Below are 19,406 nucleotides of genomic sequence, written 5' to 3'. Positions count from 1 at the left end.
ATCGCCTTTGCCTGTCACTGTACATACCCACTCCCTTAATTTGTCAAACCCCAATTTAGCCCCAACTTATTTTTTTATTTTTTACTTCCCCACTATAAATCGTCCCCTAACCCCCTTTATCGTCCTTGTTCGGCTAACCTATCCTGTCACCTAGCCTACTCCCAACCTCTACGTTCCCTTCCCGGAGGGGAATAAGGGAGAGCTAGCGTCCTGTGTCGAGGCCCAACGAAGCCTCAGAATGGCCTCCCCAGAGTTCAGCGATCTATAACCCAAGTGGGTCCAGCGGCCCACAACGACAGCGAGGGGATGGATGGTGCGGAGGGGTACACTTCCTAATCTACCCTATCCATTTAACTGTTAAACTACCCCGGGGCTTTCAACAAGCGCCTCTCGCTTAAACTATTGGTTCTAACAACCCAGATTCCCGTCGCCTGTGTTGGTGTCCTCACAATTTCGGGCCTCGCCCCCCAATTTTCTCTCCGTGCCTTCACACGGTCTCCTGGCTGGGACACGTGGCTCCCTTTGGCAGGCACGACCCTCTGCCGAATCTCCCGCTATGGCACCCCCGGGCACTACACTGCCTCCGAGCCTACCAGCTCCCTAACACCGGGGAGTGCCCCCCATGGCACCTCCCCTGAAACGCACACGTGGCAGGCCGGCCTCCCGGGCCCCTTTCCGAGGGCCCCCCGTCCCCCCAACACTGCCCACGCGGCTAATGGCCCCCCGGGCCCCCGCACCAAGCAGGCGCACCCGTGCCCACTACTCTATCCCGGCCCCCCATGGGCCCATGGCCTACCGCGGCCGACTAGCCTGGTGCCCGGGGTACCCACTCAGCGATACTCACCTTTCGCAGCCACGCTCCCAAGCCCGTCAACAGGGCTCCTGCACCCCTCCAAATGGGTTTCGAGCCTACACTCCCACCAACAACAAAACAACCTCCATTTTTCAATTTGACTAACCCCCTAACTCACTCTACACTGACCCCGGGGTCCCTTGGGCGGGAGTCACTCCTCCCCCCAATCACTCATCGCACCATGCATTCCCCATTCACTCCATACACACAGACCCGCTGGCCTCACTCACTCACCAAGCACATGCTTCCACTTCACTCACCAACTCTTCAACACACACACCACTGAACTCTGCCATCCTTCTAGCTACATCCCCTAACTAACTCGTGCTCCCACGTCGTCCCTTAAACTACAGCACGTTCCATTTAACCTACGTAGCTAAGCTACGTCCCCACTACACATCCACAAGTCTGTCACGGTCTTCTAAATCAAAAAAAATTCATTTTATTTCCCAACCTAAATCTGACTACAATCCCTCTAACTAATCCATTCCACGGACTCCATGAGGACTTACCCCTGCCCCATGAAGTCGGTCTAACTAAGCTAACCCTTCCCCCTAACTAGTTTCCATCCTGTGCCCCGGGTAAGGGGGTCTTTCACCCCTTGCCCAGGAATCCTGTACACCCGAAAGTGAGGCTTGCTTTTTTTTTTCATGCGCAGCACCTGCGCGGCAACTCAGAGCTCGCGCACTTTGCACCTGCCCGTGACGTCATGCAGCTGCACGTGTTCCTCGTCCCTCCTTGGACGGGACCATCCGGCAGAGATACCCCTCCTGCCGGATTCCAACCACACGTGCAGCCATGACGTCACCGTGCGCAAAAAAAAAACACAAGCCCCACGTCTCGAGGGGTTTCCCACGCGAACACATGTGCTTTGCCCGTTGGAGCTTAACACACACGATCGCGTGGAGAACCCGTCCGGTCCAAATCCATTTACCTGCCTAAACTTTGTCCGTCCGCGGGATCGGCAAATCCACCGCGTGCGTTTCCGGACCGGGACTTCACTCTCGCAAGCGAGCACGTGGCGGTCTCGTGCGTTGCACAGCACGAACCGCGTGCTCACTGCTGGGTGAACCCGGCACGGTCCTCGAAACAGCTACAGCCGCTACCCGGCTTTCGTTTCTCCCATGTCGCCGTCTCCGTCTCCATTCCACACACGCATACCTGCGTGTCACGACGCACACAGTCCACTCCATCACATTCACACCGGGAGACGCGGCTGCGTGCTCCCGCATGCCAACCGACATCTCCCTCACATACCGCTCTCTCACACACACGGTCTCCCTTGCACACAGCGACCTTGCACACGGCCGTTCACTCACGCGTGCCTCACTACTCACACAAACCATACTGGCCGTTTCATTCACACACGCGAGGGCACTCGCCCGCGGTGCCTCACCCACACACCGTGCCTCACTCATACACGCGGGGGCACTTAACCGCGGTGCCTCATCCACACACCGTGTGCTGGGAAGCACGTACTCTGGCACCATCGCCACCACACCACTCACACACGGGGTCGCTTCCACACACGGGGACGCACTCACGCCTTGCACCACACACACAGGGACAACCACACTGGGGATTTGTGTCCCCACAAGGGTCTCCGGGGCCTCTATACCCCCCAAGCTCTCCGTGCACCCGTCCACAGCACTCCTCCTCTCAATCTCGCAAAGCACGACCGAACTCACCTGGTCGTGACTCGCCTCAAGGGGGCATACTCCCTCCCCTCGTTCCTGGAGGAGGCCATCCAGGTGCTCGCACTGGGTCCCCACACGCTCCGCGAGCTCACCCCCATTGTCCTCCACTACCTCCGTGTGTGTGTGCGCGTCACTTACCCCGTCTTCATCGTGTTTATTGGTCTCTGCTTCTTTCTGGCGTCTTTCCCTTATCTTTATGTAGGTCAACCTTGCTTTCTCTTTAAGTCGCTCCCGTCCTTCCCTGTTTTTCACTCCTTGCTCTTTCACGATCTCCGCGTACCTCATCCTTGCTTTCCGTATTAATTGTTCTTTTCTCTCCCTCCCAATTACTTTCACCTCGTCTCTTGTCTCCCGAATTATTTTTTCCTTACCCGCCTCCACCGCGGGCCTGTCAGCCGTTGCACCCCCTTCCAGCTCGTTTGTTCCGACACGTGGAGTCGCCATTTTAAGTTCCCTGCTCACGGCCTTCATGCCCGCCTGCAGGCATCGGCCCATGTTCTGCGTCTCACCCCGTAGCTTTCTCGTTTCTTCCTTCATGTTCGTTTCCATTTTAGTTTTCATGCGTTTTATTTCGTTTGTGAATGTATCCATCTTTTCGTTTATTTGTTTGTTCATGTCTTTCATTTCGTTTTTTATTTCATTTGTCATTGCCGCATTCATTTGTGCCAGCATGGTGAATAGCTGGGCCATGTCGGATGCACTCAAGTGAGCCGTTTCGGCAGGGGTTGGGGAAGGGTCTTGGTGGAGAGGGGGGGGGGAGGTGTCGTCATACACCGCGGCCGCTGCCGCACCCACCTCGGGCCCTGGGTTCAGTTGGGCGAGTCCGTGTTCCTGCACAATCAACATTTCCTGCACGGGGATTCCATCCTGGACCATGGACTCTACATTATTACACATATACATTTCTAATACCCCCGGCTCCCGCTCGCCTTGAGACGCCATCTTGCTTCTCGTGAAGGGTTAATTTGCTCGCTCGTAATTTGGAGGGAATCGGGGGTCGCTTCTCTCACCCCTGGACCGATTCCCGTGAATTTCGCTGGAGACAGGAGAGCCTGTTGTCCCGCTCTCCGATACCAGTGCCGCGAGGAGGGCGATGAATTTGTATCGCACGACCTGACACCAGTGTTGCGGTATTCGCGCCCGCCGGCGTGCGACGGCCACGTAACTCGAATCGCGGCACGTCGCCCACCGGACGGACAATCCAGTCGTGACCCTCTCGGACTAACGCCGGGAACCAGTCACGGGTGGACCTTTCGGTCTCACCGCGATCGAGCCAATCAGCCCCCGCGTGGGATAGGGTTGCTCGCCAAATTCGAACTACCTAAGTACCCACGCGGAGGGTAGACCGGGCGATCGCACCTCGCCGCAGGTCGACTTCGGACACGGGCCACTTAAGCGACCCGTTCCGTACTATCAGAATAACCGAGCGGTGTTATCGTCGACCTCGACGGTTCGATTAATTATCGGGCGTATTCAGCCCACTACCAACCCTTTACGTGAAGCAAGATGAGGGTTCAATGGGGGAAAAGACGAAGCGAAGCGGGAGAACAGTTCAACAATAAAGCACATTTATTCGCGGCACACGGGAAGCACACAAATACAATTCCACCAAAAGCACACAAAAAAAGAAAACACAATTCCATTTACACAAAAAGCAAATATAAAAGTGAAAACACAGTGCAGAGCTAATACCGACTACCGAGCACACGGCAACACTTATACAATTCTACTTCACAGACGGCGCCGACAACACATACCCAAAACCAAGGAAAAGAAATACCTCAAGAATGAGGCGGGCCTGAGGCCGAGACCGGGTCGGGCCTACCCGTCTGGTGATGAGACGCGGAGCGGCGATGGCCCCGCAACCCGCGGGCCTCGCGGACAGTGCCTGGCAGGGGGTGGGAACGGGGCCCCCTTGGTCGCACTATCTCAGCGCGGGGGGAAACAGGAGGGGGTTGCTGATGCTCGGGGTATAGAGGATCTTTATTATCCCTGGTGTGCGTCTCCACCTCGGCCAGGTCGCGCTGCCGGCCTCCCTCGGGCGTGCAGCTCCTGGCACCGACGCGAGCACCCCCTCGTCCGACTCTCTTCAGCTTCTCCAGCCACTGCAGGCTTCGGGCTCCAGACTTCCACACTCGTCCCCTCCGTTCCGACTCCTTCTCGTTCTCGTTCTCCTTCTCCTTCTTCTGACTCCTTCTCGATCCCGTTCTCGTTCTCGTTCTCGTTTGCGACTCTCCCTGACTGACGAACACCGTCCTTTTATCCCCCCGTAACTTTGCCTTTGACCCCCTCCCTTTGACCTTTCACCTCGCTCCCCATTGGCCCGAGAAAAAGTGGGCGTGAAGGCTTTTTGATCCACAAATTTGCATATATCGATCGCCCTGGGGGGGGGCCAACCCGCCCCTCGCTCACCGATTGGACGGCAAAAAGTGGGCGTGTGTCGTTTTTGATCCGTTTTTGAAGCACAAAATCCGTGATTTTGTACACGCTGTTCGACGCGCGTTCTGCATGAGTCCAACACCGGTACCCACAGCGGGGCAAGAACGGTGGCGATGCTACGGTTGCGAGGTGTGACGTGAAGGTCGTGGCGGTTGTGGTGAAGCGGTGGTTGTGGTCGGTGGTTGATGTTGTGGTTGTGATCGTAATCATGGCGGTTGATCCAAAATAAAGATAGTAATAGAAAAACGGCTATCCTGAAGAGTCGCAGCTCGCATAAATGACATGTATTCCCACTAGACAACGGGTTTGGGCCTAACTACACATGCACTTACCGAGATACCTCACCTAAGGGACCTGAATGGTGGTTTGCGAATTTGGTAACCACAACAATATATATATATATATATATGTATATATATATATATATATATATATATGTATGTATGTATATATGTATGTATGTATATATGTATATATATATATATGTATATATATATGTATGTATATATATATATATGTATGTATATATATATGTATATATGTATGTATATATATATATGTATGTATATGTATATGTATGTATATATATATATGTATATATATATATATATATATATATATATATATATGTATATATATATATATATATATATATATATATATATATATATATATATATATATATATATATATATATATATATATATATATATATATATATATATATATGGTTCAAAAAGTATCCAACCTTAATTTTTCGTGCGTAAACAAATGAAGTTTGGGAGGCGTGGTTTGGTGCACGTATGTAGGCGATCATAATACGTATGCGTGAATATTTTCCTGTCTGCAGAAGTTGTCAGTTGCCGAGACACCGCCGATGAGTGAGGAAGTGTAAGTGAGCGTCGTCGTATTTTCGTTTTTGATAAAATGACGGATCACTGTGGTCTCATTGACAGTGATCACTGTGTTGAAGAAGTTGGATTGCATTTCAGCGAGAGGTGTGTCTCGAGCATGTCATGTGCATGTCAGTCTCCAGCATGTTCTGTGCGATCTCGAAACGGAGTTCCTCTGTTGGACCGTTAGCAGCTTTGGCACTAACTTCGCTGAGATTCTCCTTAAGCCCAAATCCTGTCACAATGGAATGAACGGATCCAATGCTGATGGCCGTCTCGTCTGGAAGTTCTCTGATCTTCATTCAACGATCCTGCGTCAGCAGGGTCCTCAGTTGGTCAATGACTATCTCATTTTGGGATGTTGAGGGCCTACCAGAACGTGCTTCACTTTCCACTGATGTGCGACCATCTTTGAAGCGGTTATTGCACTCTTTTCTCTGTGTGGTGCCATTGCTTCGTTCCCAAAGGCCTGTTGAATCTTGCGGATCGTTTGAACTTGGGAATCGCCAAGCTTTACACTAAATTTGACGCACTTGTGTTGTTCAAGTTTTTCGGTCATTTTGTCAAAAACGAAAATCCGACGGCGCTCACTTACACTTCCTCACTCATCGGCGGTCTGTCGGCGACTGACAGCTTCTGCAGGCGGGAAAATATTCACGCATATGGATTAGGATTGCCAACATATGTGCACCAAACCATGCTTCCCTCGCTTCATTTGTTTACGCACGAAAAATTAAGGTTGGATACTTTTTGAACACACCTCGTAAATGTCCTCTCTCTGAAATGTTTCCTGAAACTGACTCAGAAGCAACCATCTTGCTGTTAATTGGACCACCTTATCCTCCGTGGGCACAGCATACAGACCTTGGATGGGTAATAGTTGGCAATGTATGTCTCGACGGCATCCATATCCCTGAGCAAGTGGAGGCATATGGTACCCACATTCTCGACAATGGAAGACCATCAGTCTGCTTGCCATGCCCTAATCGTGTCACCATCAAAGACAGCATCCTGTGACATCGTCACGTACCTTCAGGTCAGGTCTTTGGGAGATCCTGCAACTTCAGAGCCTACGACGACGGGGTCAGCAGTGACGTCTTTCGGCGAACAAGGATTGATGACAAGCCAGGTTGCTCCATTGAAGACGACCGTTTTCTCATGATTATGGAGGACAGTTTCAAAGGAATGACAAAGACAATTGGGTGGCTTTGTTACCCTTCAGAGACAATGTAAAACTTTCATACAACCGAACCTTTGCAATCAACCTCTTAAAGTTCCTTTGCAAGCTTCTGGATAAGAAATTAGCCCCAGTATGTGGACATTATGACTAAACTCTTTTCCAAACTACATGCTGAGCCTCTTGAACCATGAATAGAGGCAAAACGACCATGATGGTATCTTCCTCATTTTCCTGTATTCCATCCACGGAAACCTGACCATATTCACGTGGTGTTTGACGGCTGTGCGATCTGTCATGATGTCTCGCTAAATAAGGCACCACTTCCTGGTCCAGACCTCGTCAATATTCTCCTCGGGTTATTCTGACAGGAGCCCATCATCTTTATGGCCGAAGTCGAGGAAAATGTTCCATTGTTTCCATGTGTGTGGGGATCACCGAGACTTTCCAAGATTTCACTGGGATTCTGAACTCCCCCATTAAACCCACTTTGCCTGCTGTACTGTCAGTTAATGATCCGGAATTTCCTTCCATTAGCGGTTATCCATTTTGGGTAAGAGTAATCCACGAGCTCCTTACAACTTCCTTGTGCTGGTATGCACCATTGTCAACACTCGTCCACTTTCCTGGTGTCTACAGATCCAGACGTGCCAGAAATCTTGATACCATTGGCACTACCTACCATGAAGACCAGCCCTTAAACACTACCAGGCACCACCAAACACCACTCTTTGTGCACCATCAGGCAATTTCAGTCATCCCACAGACATCTTCAGCTATCGATGGTGGCATGTGTTGCATTTGGAGCATACCTTCTGATCACGATGGTGCAAAGAATACCTTGCAAACCTGCAGCCCTGTCCATGGGGTGGAAAGTCAAGAAACGTAACCCTTGACATCATTCTGCTGAAGGTGGATGCGTACAGGAATGACTAGCCTTCTGGACTTGTGATGGAAACATTGCCCAGCACAAACGGTCGGGTTCGAAAAGTGCGAATCCACACCATGAAGGATGGCAAACCTCGTATATACCTGCTGCAGGCGGAAAAATATTCATGCATACGGATTAGGATCGCCAACATACGTGCACCAAACCCCATTTGAATGAAACTTTATACTGTACACCACAGGAGAATGGTGACTAAGATGGGCTGAAGTTTTTTTTTGTGCTATCATGCACTGTTTTGGCTGTATTTTGGGAACATACATACATACATACATACATATATATATATATATAATGAGTTTTGGTAAAAAAAAAAAATATATATATATATGTATATATATGTATGATATTGACTGCCCTTAATTACTTTGTATTTAAATTGTTCTTAATATGTTCCCAACGTCTCCAACACCCTCTTGAAAACTAAAGTTGAACTTAGAGGTCTATAAATAAACAAGCCGGTAGGCGACGAGGGATTCGCAAGGATCGAAGAGCTGGATACGGTGCTTTTCATTCTGACCGATCCACCGACGAAGATTCATTGCCAAGACGTATTGGTTTACATACAATTGTTCCTCTGCCTGGCAAGATTTTTCCAATTGCATATTTTGCCAACTGGCACTCCTCATAAAAAATGATGGTAAATAGACACCCGATTTTTGAAGGACTACCATTTGAAAAATAAAACCTCAATGAAAAATCGGCTCGAGTAAAATTTTCTAAATATCTCGAAGTGTTTAATTCTGAAGTCTCGTTTCTCCACATTCAAAACTGAAGGACAAGTATTGAAAATACTGTACGCGGTTTTACGGCCACAGCATAGCAACGGGTGGTTGCTTGGCAACGAAATTCAAATGCGCACATTCCCAACAAATACTGCACATGTTGCCAAAGTTTCATCGAAATTGGTTCGCTGGTTTGTGCTGTGGAGCCTGGTGTTGCAGACGCACATACACACATACACAGACAGACAGACGGAAAACTCTCAAGAAGGGATATCTTGCATATATCGCAAATCCAATAATTCCCTTATTCCTCTCTGGAACGTTTCTTAAACTGGAGAGTTCATAGAACACATTACCCCACGTTGTCTTGAGAAATATTGACATGGGCAGGATCGATCTCCAATCCTCTGGTATCTGCCCTGACTCCAATGAGCTGTTAAAGACATAGATTAACATCACTCTCATATGCTCCATCACCTCTCTTGATATTCTTGGATACATATTATCTTAGCTTACTGAGTTGCTTCTTTGCTTTCTCCACTCCAACCCCGAATGTTTAAACAAAATTAATTTTATAAGCCTGCCATCTTGCATTCATCATGAATCAATCTCTTTGTGTGATTCCTCAATAGGTCAAAACTTGCCTTTCACTTATGTACTTAAAGAATGCCTTGTTATTACATTTCATTTTTTGCTGACACACAACGCACAACAAGGGGGGCAGGAAACAAGAGGGGTGGGAGAGGGAAGGAAAAAACAGTGAGAAATAGAGATATTAGATCTGTGGAAGGGAGCGGGATGGAACGGGGTATGCAAGATGGACATTACAGGGACTTTTAGGACCTCACATGACGAGGAACTTTCGGGAAGGAAGGCAGGGAATTGGAAGGAGGGAGGTTTGGGGTGGATTAATGGGGGGAGAAAAGATCGTGGCTTTGGATGGGGGAAGATAAGAGATGGTGCTGAACAGCTGCTTTGAAGACCTGGAGGGAAGAGTGGGATTGAAGAGAGTGTGGGAGTTTACTCCAAAGGTGGGGAAAAAAGAGGAATGAAAGAGTGAAGGTGAGCAGTGATTTGTGATTTTCGTAGTTTTGGCAGAAGGGGGTGACTGGTGGATCTTGAGCACCCTGTGGAAATATGGGGGGCAAGGGGGACATATCGCAGACAGAGCAGGGGGGCAAGATGGTAGAAGACAGAAAGACCACCAACCTGCCTGCGGTGAGAGAGTGAGAGGCCCAAAGACTCAGCCTCATCGCGGGAGATACCAATGATCCGAAATGCCTTGGTTTCCACAGCGTGAACCGAGAAAGGTGAGAGGCAGTAGCACCAGCTCAGAGAGGCGAGCAGTACTACATCAGGCTACAGACGAAACCTTTGTATATGGTCAGGAGCTCAGGTGGGACGAGGAAGGACTTTGCACGATGGAGGATTCCCAGTCGGTGACTGCCTTTGGAAGCTCGGTTGGAAACGTGGCTTTCCCAGGAAAGATCATAGCAGATTGTGAGATCCAGAAGTTTGAATGAAAGGACTTCTTCAAGAGGATTGTTGAGAAAGTAAATGGGGGGGGGGGGGTCCAAACGGTCTTTTTGGAGAGACATAGTGAGAGTGTGAGATTTGTCATGATTGAAAGACATTTACCACATATTGGACCAATTTGTGATTTTATCCAGATCTGCAGAGAGCGAAGAAGCTGCTGCTTGCCGGTCTGAGGGATGACAGATGTAATGGCAAAGGGTGTAGTTATCAGCAAAGTGATAAAAAGGATTTTCCAGAGAGTCGGAGAGATCATTGATGAAAACCAGAAAAAGAACAGGGCCCACAACGCTACCTTGAGGAACTCCAGCTTGGCAGGAAGAGGGGTTGAGAGAACTCCATTTCGGGCTACAAGTTGGCTGCGGCAGTAGAGGAAGTCTGTGAGCCATTAGTGGAGATGTCTTTGGATATCAGAGGAAGAGAGTTTGGTGAGATTGTGTCAAAAGCACGTGATATGTCTTGGGACATGGCTCTGATTTCATGTCTGGCATTGAAGACCTTTATATATTGTTGGGAGAACAGAAGGATTTAATGTCTTAAGTGATGATGGATTTCATAACTTTGCTGATTGGGAGAAAGCTGATTGGTCTGTAGTTGCAGGGATTTTTTTGTACCTTTTTATGCAGAGTGGTAATGTTTGCTGATTTCCAAGCAGATGGCAGATGACCTTGAGCAAATAATAGGGGGGAATAGACCAGAGAGAGGGTGAGTAAGAGCAGAGGAGCAGGTTTTTAGGACACGTGGGTTGATGTCGTCTGGATCGGTTGCAGAATTTGAGTCGAGGTTTGACAGCAAACTCTACTTTGTCAGAAGAAAAGGACACAAGAGTCCAGGGACAGTTGTGTGTGACTTGGTAAGGTGGGTGCAGAAAACAATGGGTTTTGGACACAACATTTGGATACAAACATGGAGTTTCGGCAATCAGCTTTTTCATGTGCGGTATCAGCAGTGCGGCCATTTGAGGTAAGAGAGGGGATGGAGGGGATGGAGGGGGAATATACACCAGAAACAGATTTTTTTTTTTTAGATGCCACCAGGATTTGGAGGTGGGAGAGCGGTTTGAGAGTTCAGACTTGAGATTTGAAAGACGTTGTTTTGTGGCTTTCCTGATGCTAGACACACACTTGTTCTGAGCTTTGTGGAAGGAAGTGAGATTGCTCTCAGTTGAGTTTGCTTTCCATGAGGCAAAGGCAAGTTGTTTCAGGACAACTGCCTCGGCACAAGCTTCGGTGAACCATGAGTGGGAGGGTCGGACAACTGAACACGAGAGGGGATAAATCTGTGCATGAGTGAGAGCAAGTTTTTTTTGAAATATTTCGCAGGATGAATTGATGTCTGAGAATGTGGAGATGGCAGACCAGTCTAGAAGTTTGATGGTCGCTTGAAGTCTCTGCCAGTCAGCTTGAGTGAAATGCTGGACTTGATGGCGCTGAGGTGGTTCTCTCATAACGGCCAGAGAGATGTCTACTTTGACAAGCATGTGGTTCGAAGAACTGATTGGTGTGGAGGAAGAACAACAGATATTTTCAGGTAATTCTTGGTTATATTATTCTCAGACTCCTTCACATCCCTATACCCACAACTTTTGATCTTCAAACCTGACTGGTGTTTCCTTCTGTGATTTTACTGTACAGTACTTTCAAACACCATTGTGAACATGGTAAATAAATGGCTTTGAGAGTAATGAGGAGACAAATAAACACAGGGACAAAAAAAATCAAATTTCTAAAAAAGTAATTTATTAATTTATTTCAAAGCATAAATTCACAGCATTTTGTTTTTATAAAGAAAACAATTGAAATAATTATAAAATTTTTGTATTCTACTTTCCTATATTTTATCAAAAATTCGCACCTCAGCCATTTGCATTCATTTGGACATTTTATTCTTCTGCAGTTGTTACTCTTTTTCTTCTTTGTCAAACCCTGTTCAAGAAACATGAAATTTATCTTTTGACAAGAATGTCCACTCCCATCCTGATTAAAGATGTCCCAATGGTAAAGGACCTCGTTCTTCTTAATTATTCAATCCTAAATGATCTTCCTTCCCATCACATTAAAGGACCCTCATCTCACCACCTTCCACCTTTATCATATATTTTAAGTTATTTTCAAACCAATGATTTTGCTTTCTTCTGTTTTGGCTTTGTTGTTGTTTATGTGATGTCATTCTTCGTTCGAGTTTTTAAAGATGAATTTTTTTTTGATATAAGCCAGTCATAATGATGAGATTATCTCTCAATTTATTTTAATTCCGGTGGTTGTGATCTCCTTTTGCCGATTTCTAAAGACATAACTGAGTCCTCTCAGGGTCAAAAGTATCCATCTTTAGATTAGGATCGCAATAAGAGGACGAAGTGATGACGTGTTATCACCAGAGGAGGCTTATTGTCATCTCTGTTCTGACGATTATAGGATCGTTTGAAGATTGTTATTGATAGACAAAAACACGTAAACTGCAGTTTGTTGAAATATTTCTTCCCATTACTTATCAATTCACTGCACTTGGTGGTGTAATAGCTATTGTTCACTGTAAGTATTGGAGCTCGGTTGAGTTCTACCAAAGACTTTTAAAATGGTACGTGCTGCTTCCTTGCTTGACACACCCAGCCTTGGTTATGTAACAGTTTAGAAAGCGACATAAAAAAAATTAGAACGGCACTCAGAAGAATGCATCCCTCTGCTCGGCGGAACAGTTTACATTTTGTATCCCACTGATAGGCCAGATCAGGATCTGGACCTGATCGAAAATATAATTGGCTTGTTCTTGCAACCTCATCAACTCATCCATAACTTTTTGAGATATTGTGCAATATATCGTTTTTGGCCCTCTCTCTCAGTGGTGATGAATCATTTTAAAATTCGAGTATCCGGATCCTCAACAAAATCAAAGAATTTCGTCCTTATCACACACCCGACCTGTCAACAAAACTTTGTCCAAAACTGTCCACAACTTGAGATATCCTGTTCACAGACAGACAGACAGACAGACAGATGGAGAAGTGAAAACATAATCTCCACCTTTGTTCGGTGGAGGTAATTAAACCATTACTCGAGTGACAAAAAAGGATATGATATAGACACGGACAAACAATGACAGATTAACCAGACTCGGTTGCATTATGATTTTGCATCCACTTCACTGGGGTTGGAACCACATCCCAGACGAGTCATACCAAAGACTTTAAAAATGGTAAGCATGCTGCTTCCTTGCTTGACCTTCAGCTTTTAAAATGCTAAGCTCACAGACAATCCCCATAGCTGGGCATCCATGAGGAGGAAAATCCTTTGGAAATGCCCCTTGAGTGCGGTATGAAATATGTTTCCATTGTTGTGATGTCACTGGTACCCAGAGTACCTCAGGAAGTGATGGCACTCTCCCCAAGCTCATTGGCTGTTTGTCTCATATTACAGTCTTGCGTGGTGTCACACATGTTCATCTATATGTCCATGTGTGTGTGGCATATCCAATATGAGCCTTTGATTATGCAAAAATAAAATGATAAAAATATATTGTTACGGCTGTGGAAATTCGCAATACATCATAAAGGACCTTAGATTAGTTTATGCCGCTAAGTTGGTGTTAGATAGGTTTCCCCCACTGTTGTTTAGAGGGAATTCTTCGTGTTCACTGGGTTGTGACCCTTTGAGATGGTATGTTTCTTTCTCTATCGTTATTTTGGACCGACAGAGCACGCTACAACCCTTTTTGCGCCAAAAAGGAGTTCGAACATGCAGAGTGAAAACGCAGACAAGGAAACCTGTGTGAGTGCGTGGGTTTTTGCACTCCTCTGCGGCGCCAAGACTGGAATGAGAAGCGGCGAGGTGCTTGCTCCTGATTAGTGGATGCATGGCATGGGGCGGAAAAAGGGGAGGAACACCTCTTTGGAAGAAGCTTCTCGAAAGAAGATGGAGCCGAAAACGGGGTGGAGCGAAGGATGGAGCCCCGTGCTATTTAAGGCGGACCGCACGCGAGGTTCCCTCCTCTCTCTCTCCCTCTCGTTTTTGGTCTCGTTGGCGCTGGTCCACCTCTTGGGGCTTCTCTCTTCCTCTTGGTTCATGCTCCAGCGTTCTCCCTGTGGTGCATGATTTCTTCCCCCGTCTCCCAGTGGTCTTGTGGAGCGACCTGTTGTTGGGGGCACGGGCCGGTGATGAGTCCGGGTGAAGCATCAGAGACGCGGACTGAAGGTGCAGCTCTGCCAGCTGTGTGGTGCAAACCTGTGCGTCTGGGCGAGGAGCGACGGAGAGAGCTTGCCGGCTACGCGGGAGGCCCGGAATCAGGCGCGGCCACGCTAGCTGCCGTGGGGACGGGGCATCACAACTCGTCGACCACCGAGGGGGGCAGGTAACCTGCATCGGTCTCGTGAGCCTATTCGGTCAGCCAAGGCTCACGGCCATAAAGGTCCACGGACCCTGTCTACCTCCCTGCCTATGCGGAGGTCTTTCTTTTGCTTTTATATGGTTGTTGTGGCACCGTGTCCCGATAAGTAGACCTGTGTAAGTGACTGTTCATTGCTCGTATTCGGTGGTAACGCTTTCTACTTGTTTCTTGTACATTGCATGACTTCCTTGCTTCTGAATACGTGTGTGTTATTATAAATGTACTTGTGTGACATGGATCCCGTTCGTTGCGTCCTCATTCCCCCATTGTAAATGCCATCTTGCATTGTGGAATGATTAGTGGGTTTTAAACACCCGTTTAAGAGAATCAGATCTGGCGAGTTTGGCGATAATACACGCTCGGTTATCGTTTAGAACGGAATGGAACGCTTTAGCGGTTCGTGTCCCCAGCCAACCTGCGGCGAGGTATGGCCCCTCGGTAGGTTACCCGCGTGAGTTCTTAGGGTCACTCGTGAAATATCAAAATACCTATTTCGCATGGGTAGAATGCGGACTGGGCTGTGGTGAGGTTAAACCTCCACCCGTGACTGGTTCCTGGCGATAGTTCCAAGAGGGTCACGACTGAATTGTCCATCCGGTGGGCGACGTGGTTGCGATTGGAGGTACGTGGCCGATCGCACGCCGGCGGGCGCGAATTCGTAACAATATATTATAATAATATTAATAAAATAGGACCACTGGACCTGTAGTTTATCTGGGCCCTGGCCTAATGTTGTAACCCAAATTTGGTAGTATTCTGACTTGTGGATATGGAGAGGATGATTTTTTGAAGGAATTCACACAATTTTCCCAAAAATTGATAAAGTCAGCCATTCTGACACACTTCTGGTCAAGTGATCAGAATGACTTTTGCAATTTAACATCCTTACCCTGGCCTAATGTAACCCAAATTTTGTTGCATTCTGACTGATGGGTTGAGAGAATAAGATTTTTGAAGAAATTTACTAAGTCGGCCATTTTGAACGACAAATTCACGTGACCGGACCGAGTCTTGTAAACCCCATTACCAGTAATGAGCGGAATGTTGCTGCCAAATTTCAGCCGGATCGACCCAGTGGTTTGGCAGGAGATGTCAAAATAGGAGACCTACAGATAGACGGTGAATGACAATACAATATCTTATCTGGAATTCCAATTCCAAATTAGCTAATAATAGTGTAGTCTTTGATGTGCCAAATTCTGTATCAAAGTTCATTGTCAGGGAACTCGTATTGATACATGTGAGATTATTCTTTAGTACTCTGGTGACTTCGTAAACGTCAGCAATGCTCAACTTCCAGGCTCTTTTGACTTCATTAGCTCACCGAGAACGTAGTTCCGGGGAGCTTATGGGTTGGTGTGTCGTCTGTCCGTCTGTCCACAAGCACTTGCAACTTCTTCTCTGAAACTACACACATGATTTCGATTCAACTTGAGCATAACCTTCATCATCCGGTATGTACCAAAGTTTGTTCACATTATTAAAAAAAAATAGGGGCAATACCCCTGGGAGCTTAACTGGTGGTGGCTGGATAAGAAAAACAGGGAACCACTGCGAGGTGTGGATGACCCAGAAAATATGTAATGGAGAAAAAAGTAAATACCCTTGGATTATTTTTTTTAATGCCGTAAACAAACTTTGGTGCATCACAGGTGATGAAAGTTGTGGTCAAGTTTCATTGGAACCATGTGCGTAGTTTCGGAGAAGACAGCAAATACCCTATTTTTGGGGCAACCTCCACCCCCCCCCATCCCTGTAGACCCTATTAGACCACGAATGTTTTTAATGTTGTAAACAAATGTTGGTGCATCACAGATGATGAAGGTTGTGGTCAAGTTTCATTGGAATTGCACGTGTAGTTTCTGAAAAGAAAGCTAATATTTTTGGGGATGTTAAATTGTCGAAATCATGCGGATCACGTGTCCGGAAGTGTATCAAAATGGCGGTCGCATAAATTCTTTCAAAAATCTTCTCCAGACCCACCAGTCAAAATGCTACCAAATTTGAGTTCCAACATTAGGCCAGGGTGATGAGGTTAAATTACAGAGGTCATAGGGATTACGTGACCAGAAGTGTATCAAAATGGCAGACTTAATAAAGTATTGGCAAAATCACATAAATTCATTCAAAAATCTTCTTCTCCAGACCGACCAGTCAGAAAGCTACCAAATTTGGGTTACAACATTAGGCCAAGGTAGAGATGTGAAATTGCAGCAGTCAAGCCGATCACATGACCGGAAGTGTGTCAAAATGGTCGACAGTCAATTTTCGGGAAAAAAAAATCACATAAATTGTCAAAAATCTTCTGCAGACCCACAAATCAGAATGTTAAATTTGGGTTACGACATTAGTACAGGATCCTGATACGGAAGCCATACAGATCACATGACCAGAAGTGTGTTACAATGGCGGTCGTGTAAATTCCTTCAAAGATCTTCTCTAAACCCACCAGTCAGAATGCTACTAAATTTGGGTTGCAACATTAGAACAGGGTCGTGGTGTTAAATTGCGGAGGTCATGCCAATCATGTAACCGGAAGTGTATCAAAATGGCGGACTTATTAAATCATTGTGAAAATCACGCACATCCCTTCAAAGATCTTCTGCAGACCCATCAGCCGGACTGCTACCAAATTTGGGTTGGAACATTCGGCCAGGGCCCAGATAAGCTGCAAGTCCAGTGGACCTTATTTTTCCAACATCTCAATATCGTTGTCGATAATAAAATGCCAACTCAAAGGTACTGCCGAATACCGTTCTTTCCCTTTTCTATCTGAACACCATGGTTATAGTGTGATGTTCATACTTGATGGGATGGTCAGATCGTATGTGAGCACGATGTCGTTGTTTTTGATGACAACTCTTGGCTTGTACATCCATGGTCTTTCTTGAGGTTGGAAATTTAAGTTATCTTTGATCTGCAAATGGATTACTTTGGACATGATGGCATGCCTTTGTATGTGTAGTATTAAAATTTTCACCAGAATTAGCTCTTGTCTTGGTTTTTCATCATTTCACACAAAACGTTTTTGGACATCCAGGTGCAGGAGGTGTGTGACTTTAATTTATCCTTCATATGTTCTGCTGTAGGCCAGATTATATCCACATCCCCTCATTTCAAGTGTCTAGAGCTAAGCAGAACATAAGTGGGGAGAGACCATCTCTATGGAGGACACCTCAATGTATTTTAATATTTGGGAGCTATTAACATTTGATAGCTTCTCCCCTGTGTGATTCCTCACATGTCTCTGGCAGGCTGTAATGCTTGTGAATGATTTATTACACAATGTGCACTTGTATGGCTTTTCTCCAGTTTGTGTCCACATGTGTCTGGAAAAGTGAGCTCCGAAGAAATGATTTGCCTCACACAGTACACTTATACAGCTTCTCTCCAGTGTGTGTTCTCATGTGGACCTGACAGGTTGACTTCAGACTAAATGATTTATTGCACACACTACAAGTGTATGGCTTCTCCTGCTTCTCCCCAGTCTGGGTCCTCTTGTGATTCTGATAGCAGGTGGTGTAATTATGGAATAAATTAGGACAGACGCTGCACTTGAATGGCTTTTCTCCATTATGAACCCTCATGTGTACTTTGCAGTTTGAGTAATGAATAAATGATTTATTGCACAAACTGCACTTGTATGGCTTTTCGCCAGTGAATCCTCATATGATTCTGATAGGTGGCGTAATGGCGGAACAATTTATTACAAACTCCGCATTTGAACGGCTTCTCTCCCGTATGAATCCTCATGTGTCTCTGGCAGTTTGCTTTCTGAGTGAATGATTTATTGCACAAAGTGCACTTGTGTGGCTTTTCCCTTGCATGAGTCATCATATGTGATTCACAGGTTGAATTCAGAAGGAATGATTTGTTGCACACACTGCATTTATACGGCTTCTCCCCGATGTGCGTCCTCATGTGATTTTCATTCGTTGAGATGTTTTTAGAACATAGGCAGCTCTTTAACGGCTTCTCTCCAGGATAGGGCCTCATATGTTCTTGGTATGATGATGAGCAACCAAATGATTGAGTGCACACATGTATCTTTTCACAAGTGCTAATCAAGTCTTTCTGCTCATAATCTTCAGACTTCATGACTTTATTGCAGCAACAAAAGAAGATTAAACTCCCTGTGAAGGTACGACGACTCTTGGTACAGAGCGACATGCTGCAGATTGACTTCTCTTTACTCACTATTCTTCAGAGAAATGTACACAGAGATATTGGAGTCATGGCATTGACACATGAGGATGCATCTTAAGAAACAATGAATAAGGGAACTTGCACTTTCAGAAAGACTTCACCTGGCAGCCAAGTAGCAGACTTTTACAAGGATTTATGACATATGCCAATGGGGATCGAGCTGCAAAAATGTGAATTAAATGAAATATTCAGTCGTACAATACTCAAACAATGGTTTGCACAGCCATGGAAGAGCAAATTTCCAGAACAACAAGCTCAAATGAGCGACGATCCTCGTCCTCTTGATGATATCATAAAAAAAGACTGACGTCATTGTGATGTATCAGGTTTGCGATAAGTAATTATCTGTGCTAATGCCCGGCTTGATTCCCGCAAACAGAATTCAAAAAGCTTGCTTAGTTTCGTAGATAATGGTATAGGCGATTTCCATTAGCGGTGATGTTATGACAACTTTTTTTGGAGGAATTTTCAAAATCGGAGATGGTTACTGTCTGTGCAGGGTATTTTTACATATATATGCCACGTTTCAGGGAGTTTCGATGAAAACTGTAGGCTGT

At 46.3% G+C, this 19,406-nt stretch overlaps 1 protein-coding gene across 2 annotated transcripts in view; it reads left to right on the top strand.

Moving 5' to 3' along the window:
* LOC147010027 (uncharacterized) overlaps positions 1–19,406 on the top strand; it is a 44,554-nt gene that overhangs the window by 22,997 nt on the left and 2,151 nt on the right. Inside the window, exon 4 of one of the 2 annotated variants that reach the window (XR_015052677.1) lies at positions 11,586–11,793. The exons of the other annotated variant lie outside the window; for it this stretch is intronic. The gene's annotated coding sequence lies outside the window, so the exon portion shown is untranslated. The remainder of the gene's footprint in view (positions 1–11,585; positions 11,794–19,406) is intronic. 2 annotated transcript variants of the gene reach the window in all.

The sequence above is a fragment of the Eptatretus burgeri genome, chromosome 17, assembly GCF_056783735.1.
Source record: "Eptatretus burgeri isolate ZD-2024b chromosome 17, Ebu_testis_v1, whole genome shotgun sequence".
In the NCBI taxonomy this organism is placed as follows: domain Eukaryota; kingdom Metazoa; phylum Chordata; class Myxini; order Myxiniformes; family Myxinidae; genus Eptatretus; species Eptatretus burgeri.
Note: the sequence above shows the minus strand (reverse complement) of the source record. Positions and strands in the feature narration are given on the sequence as shown.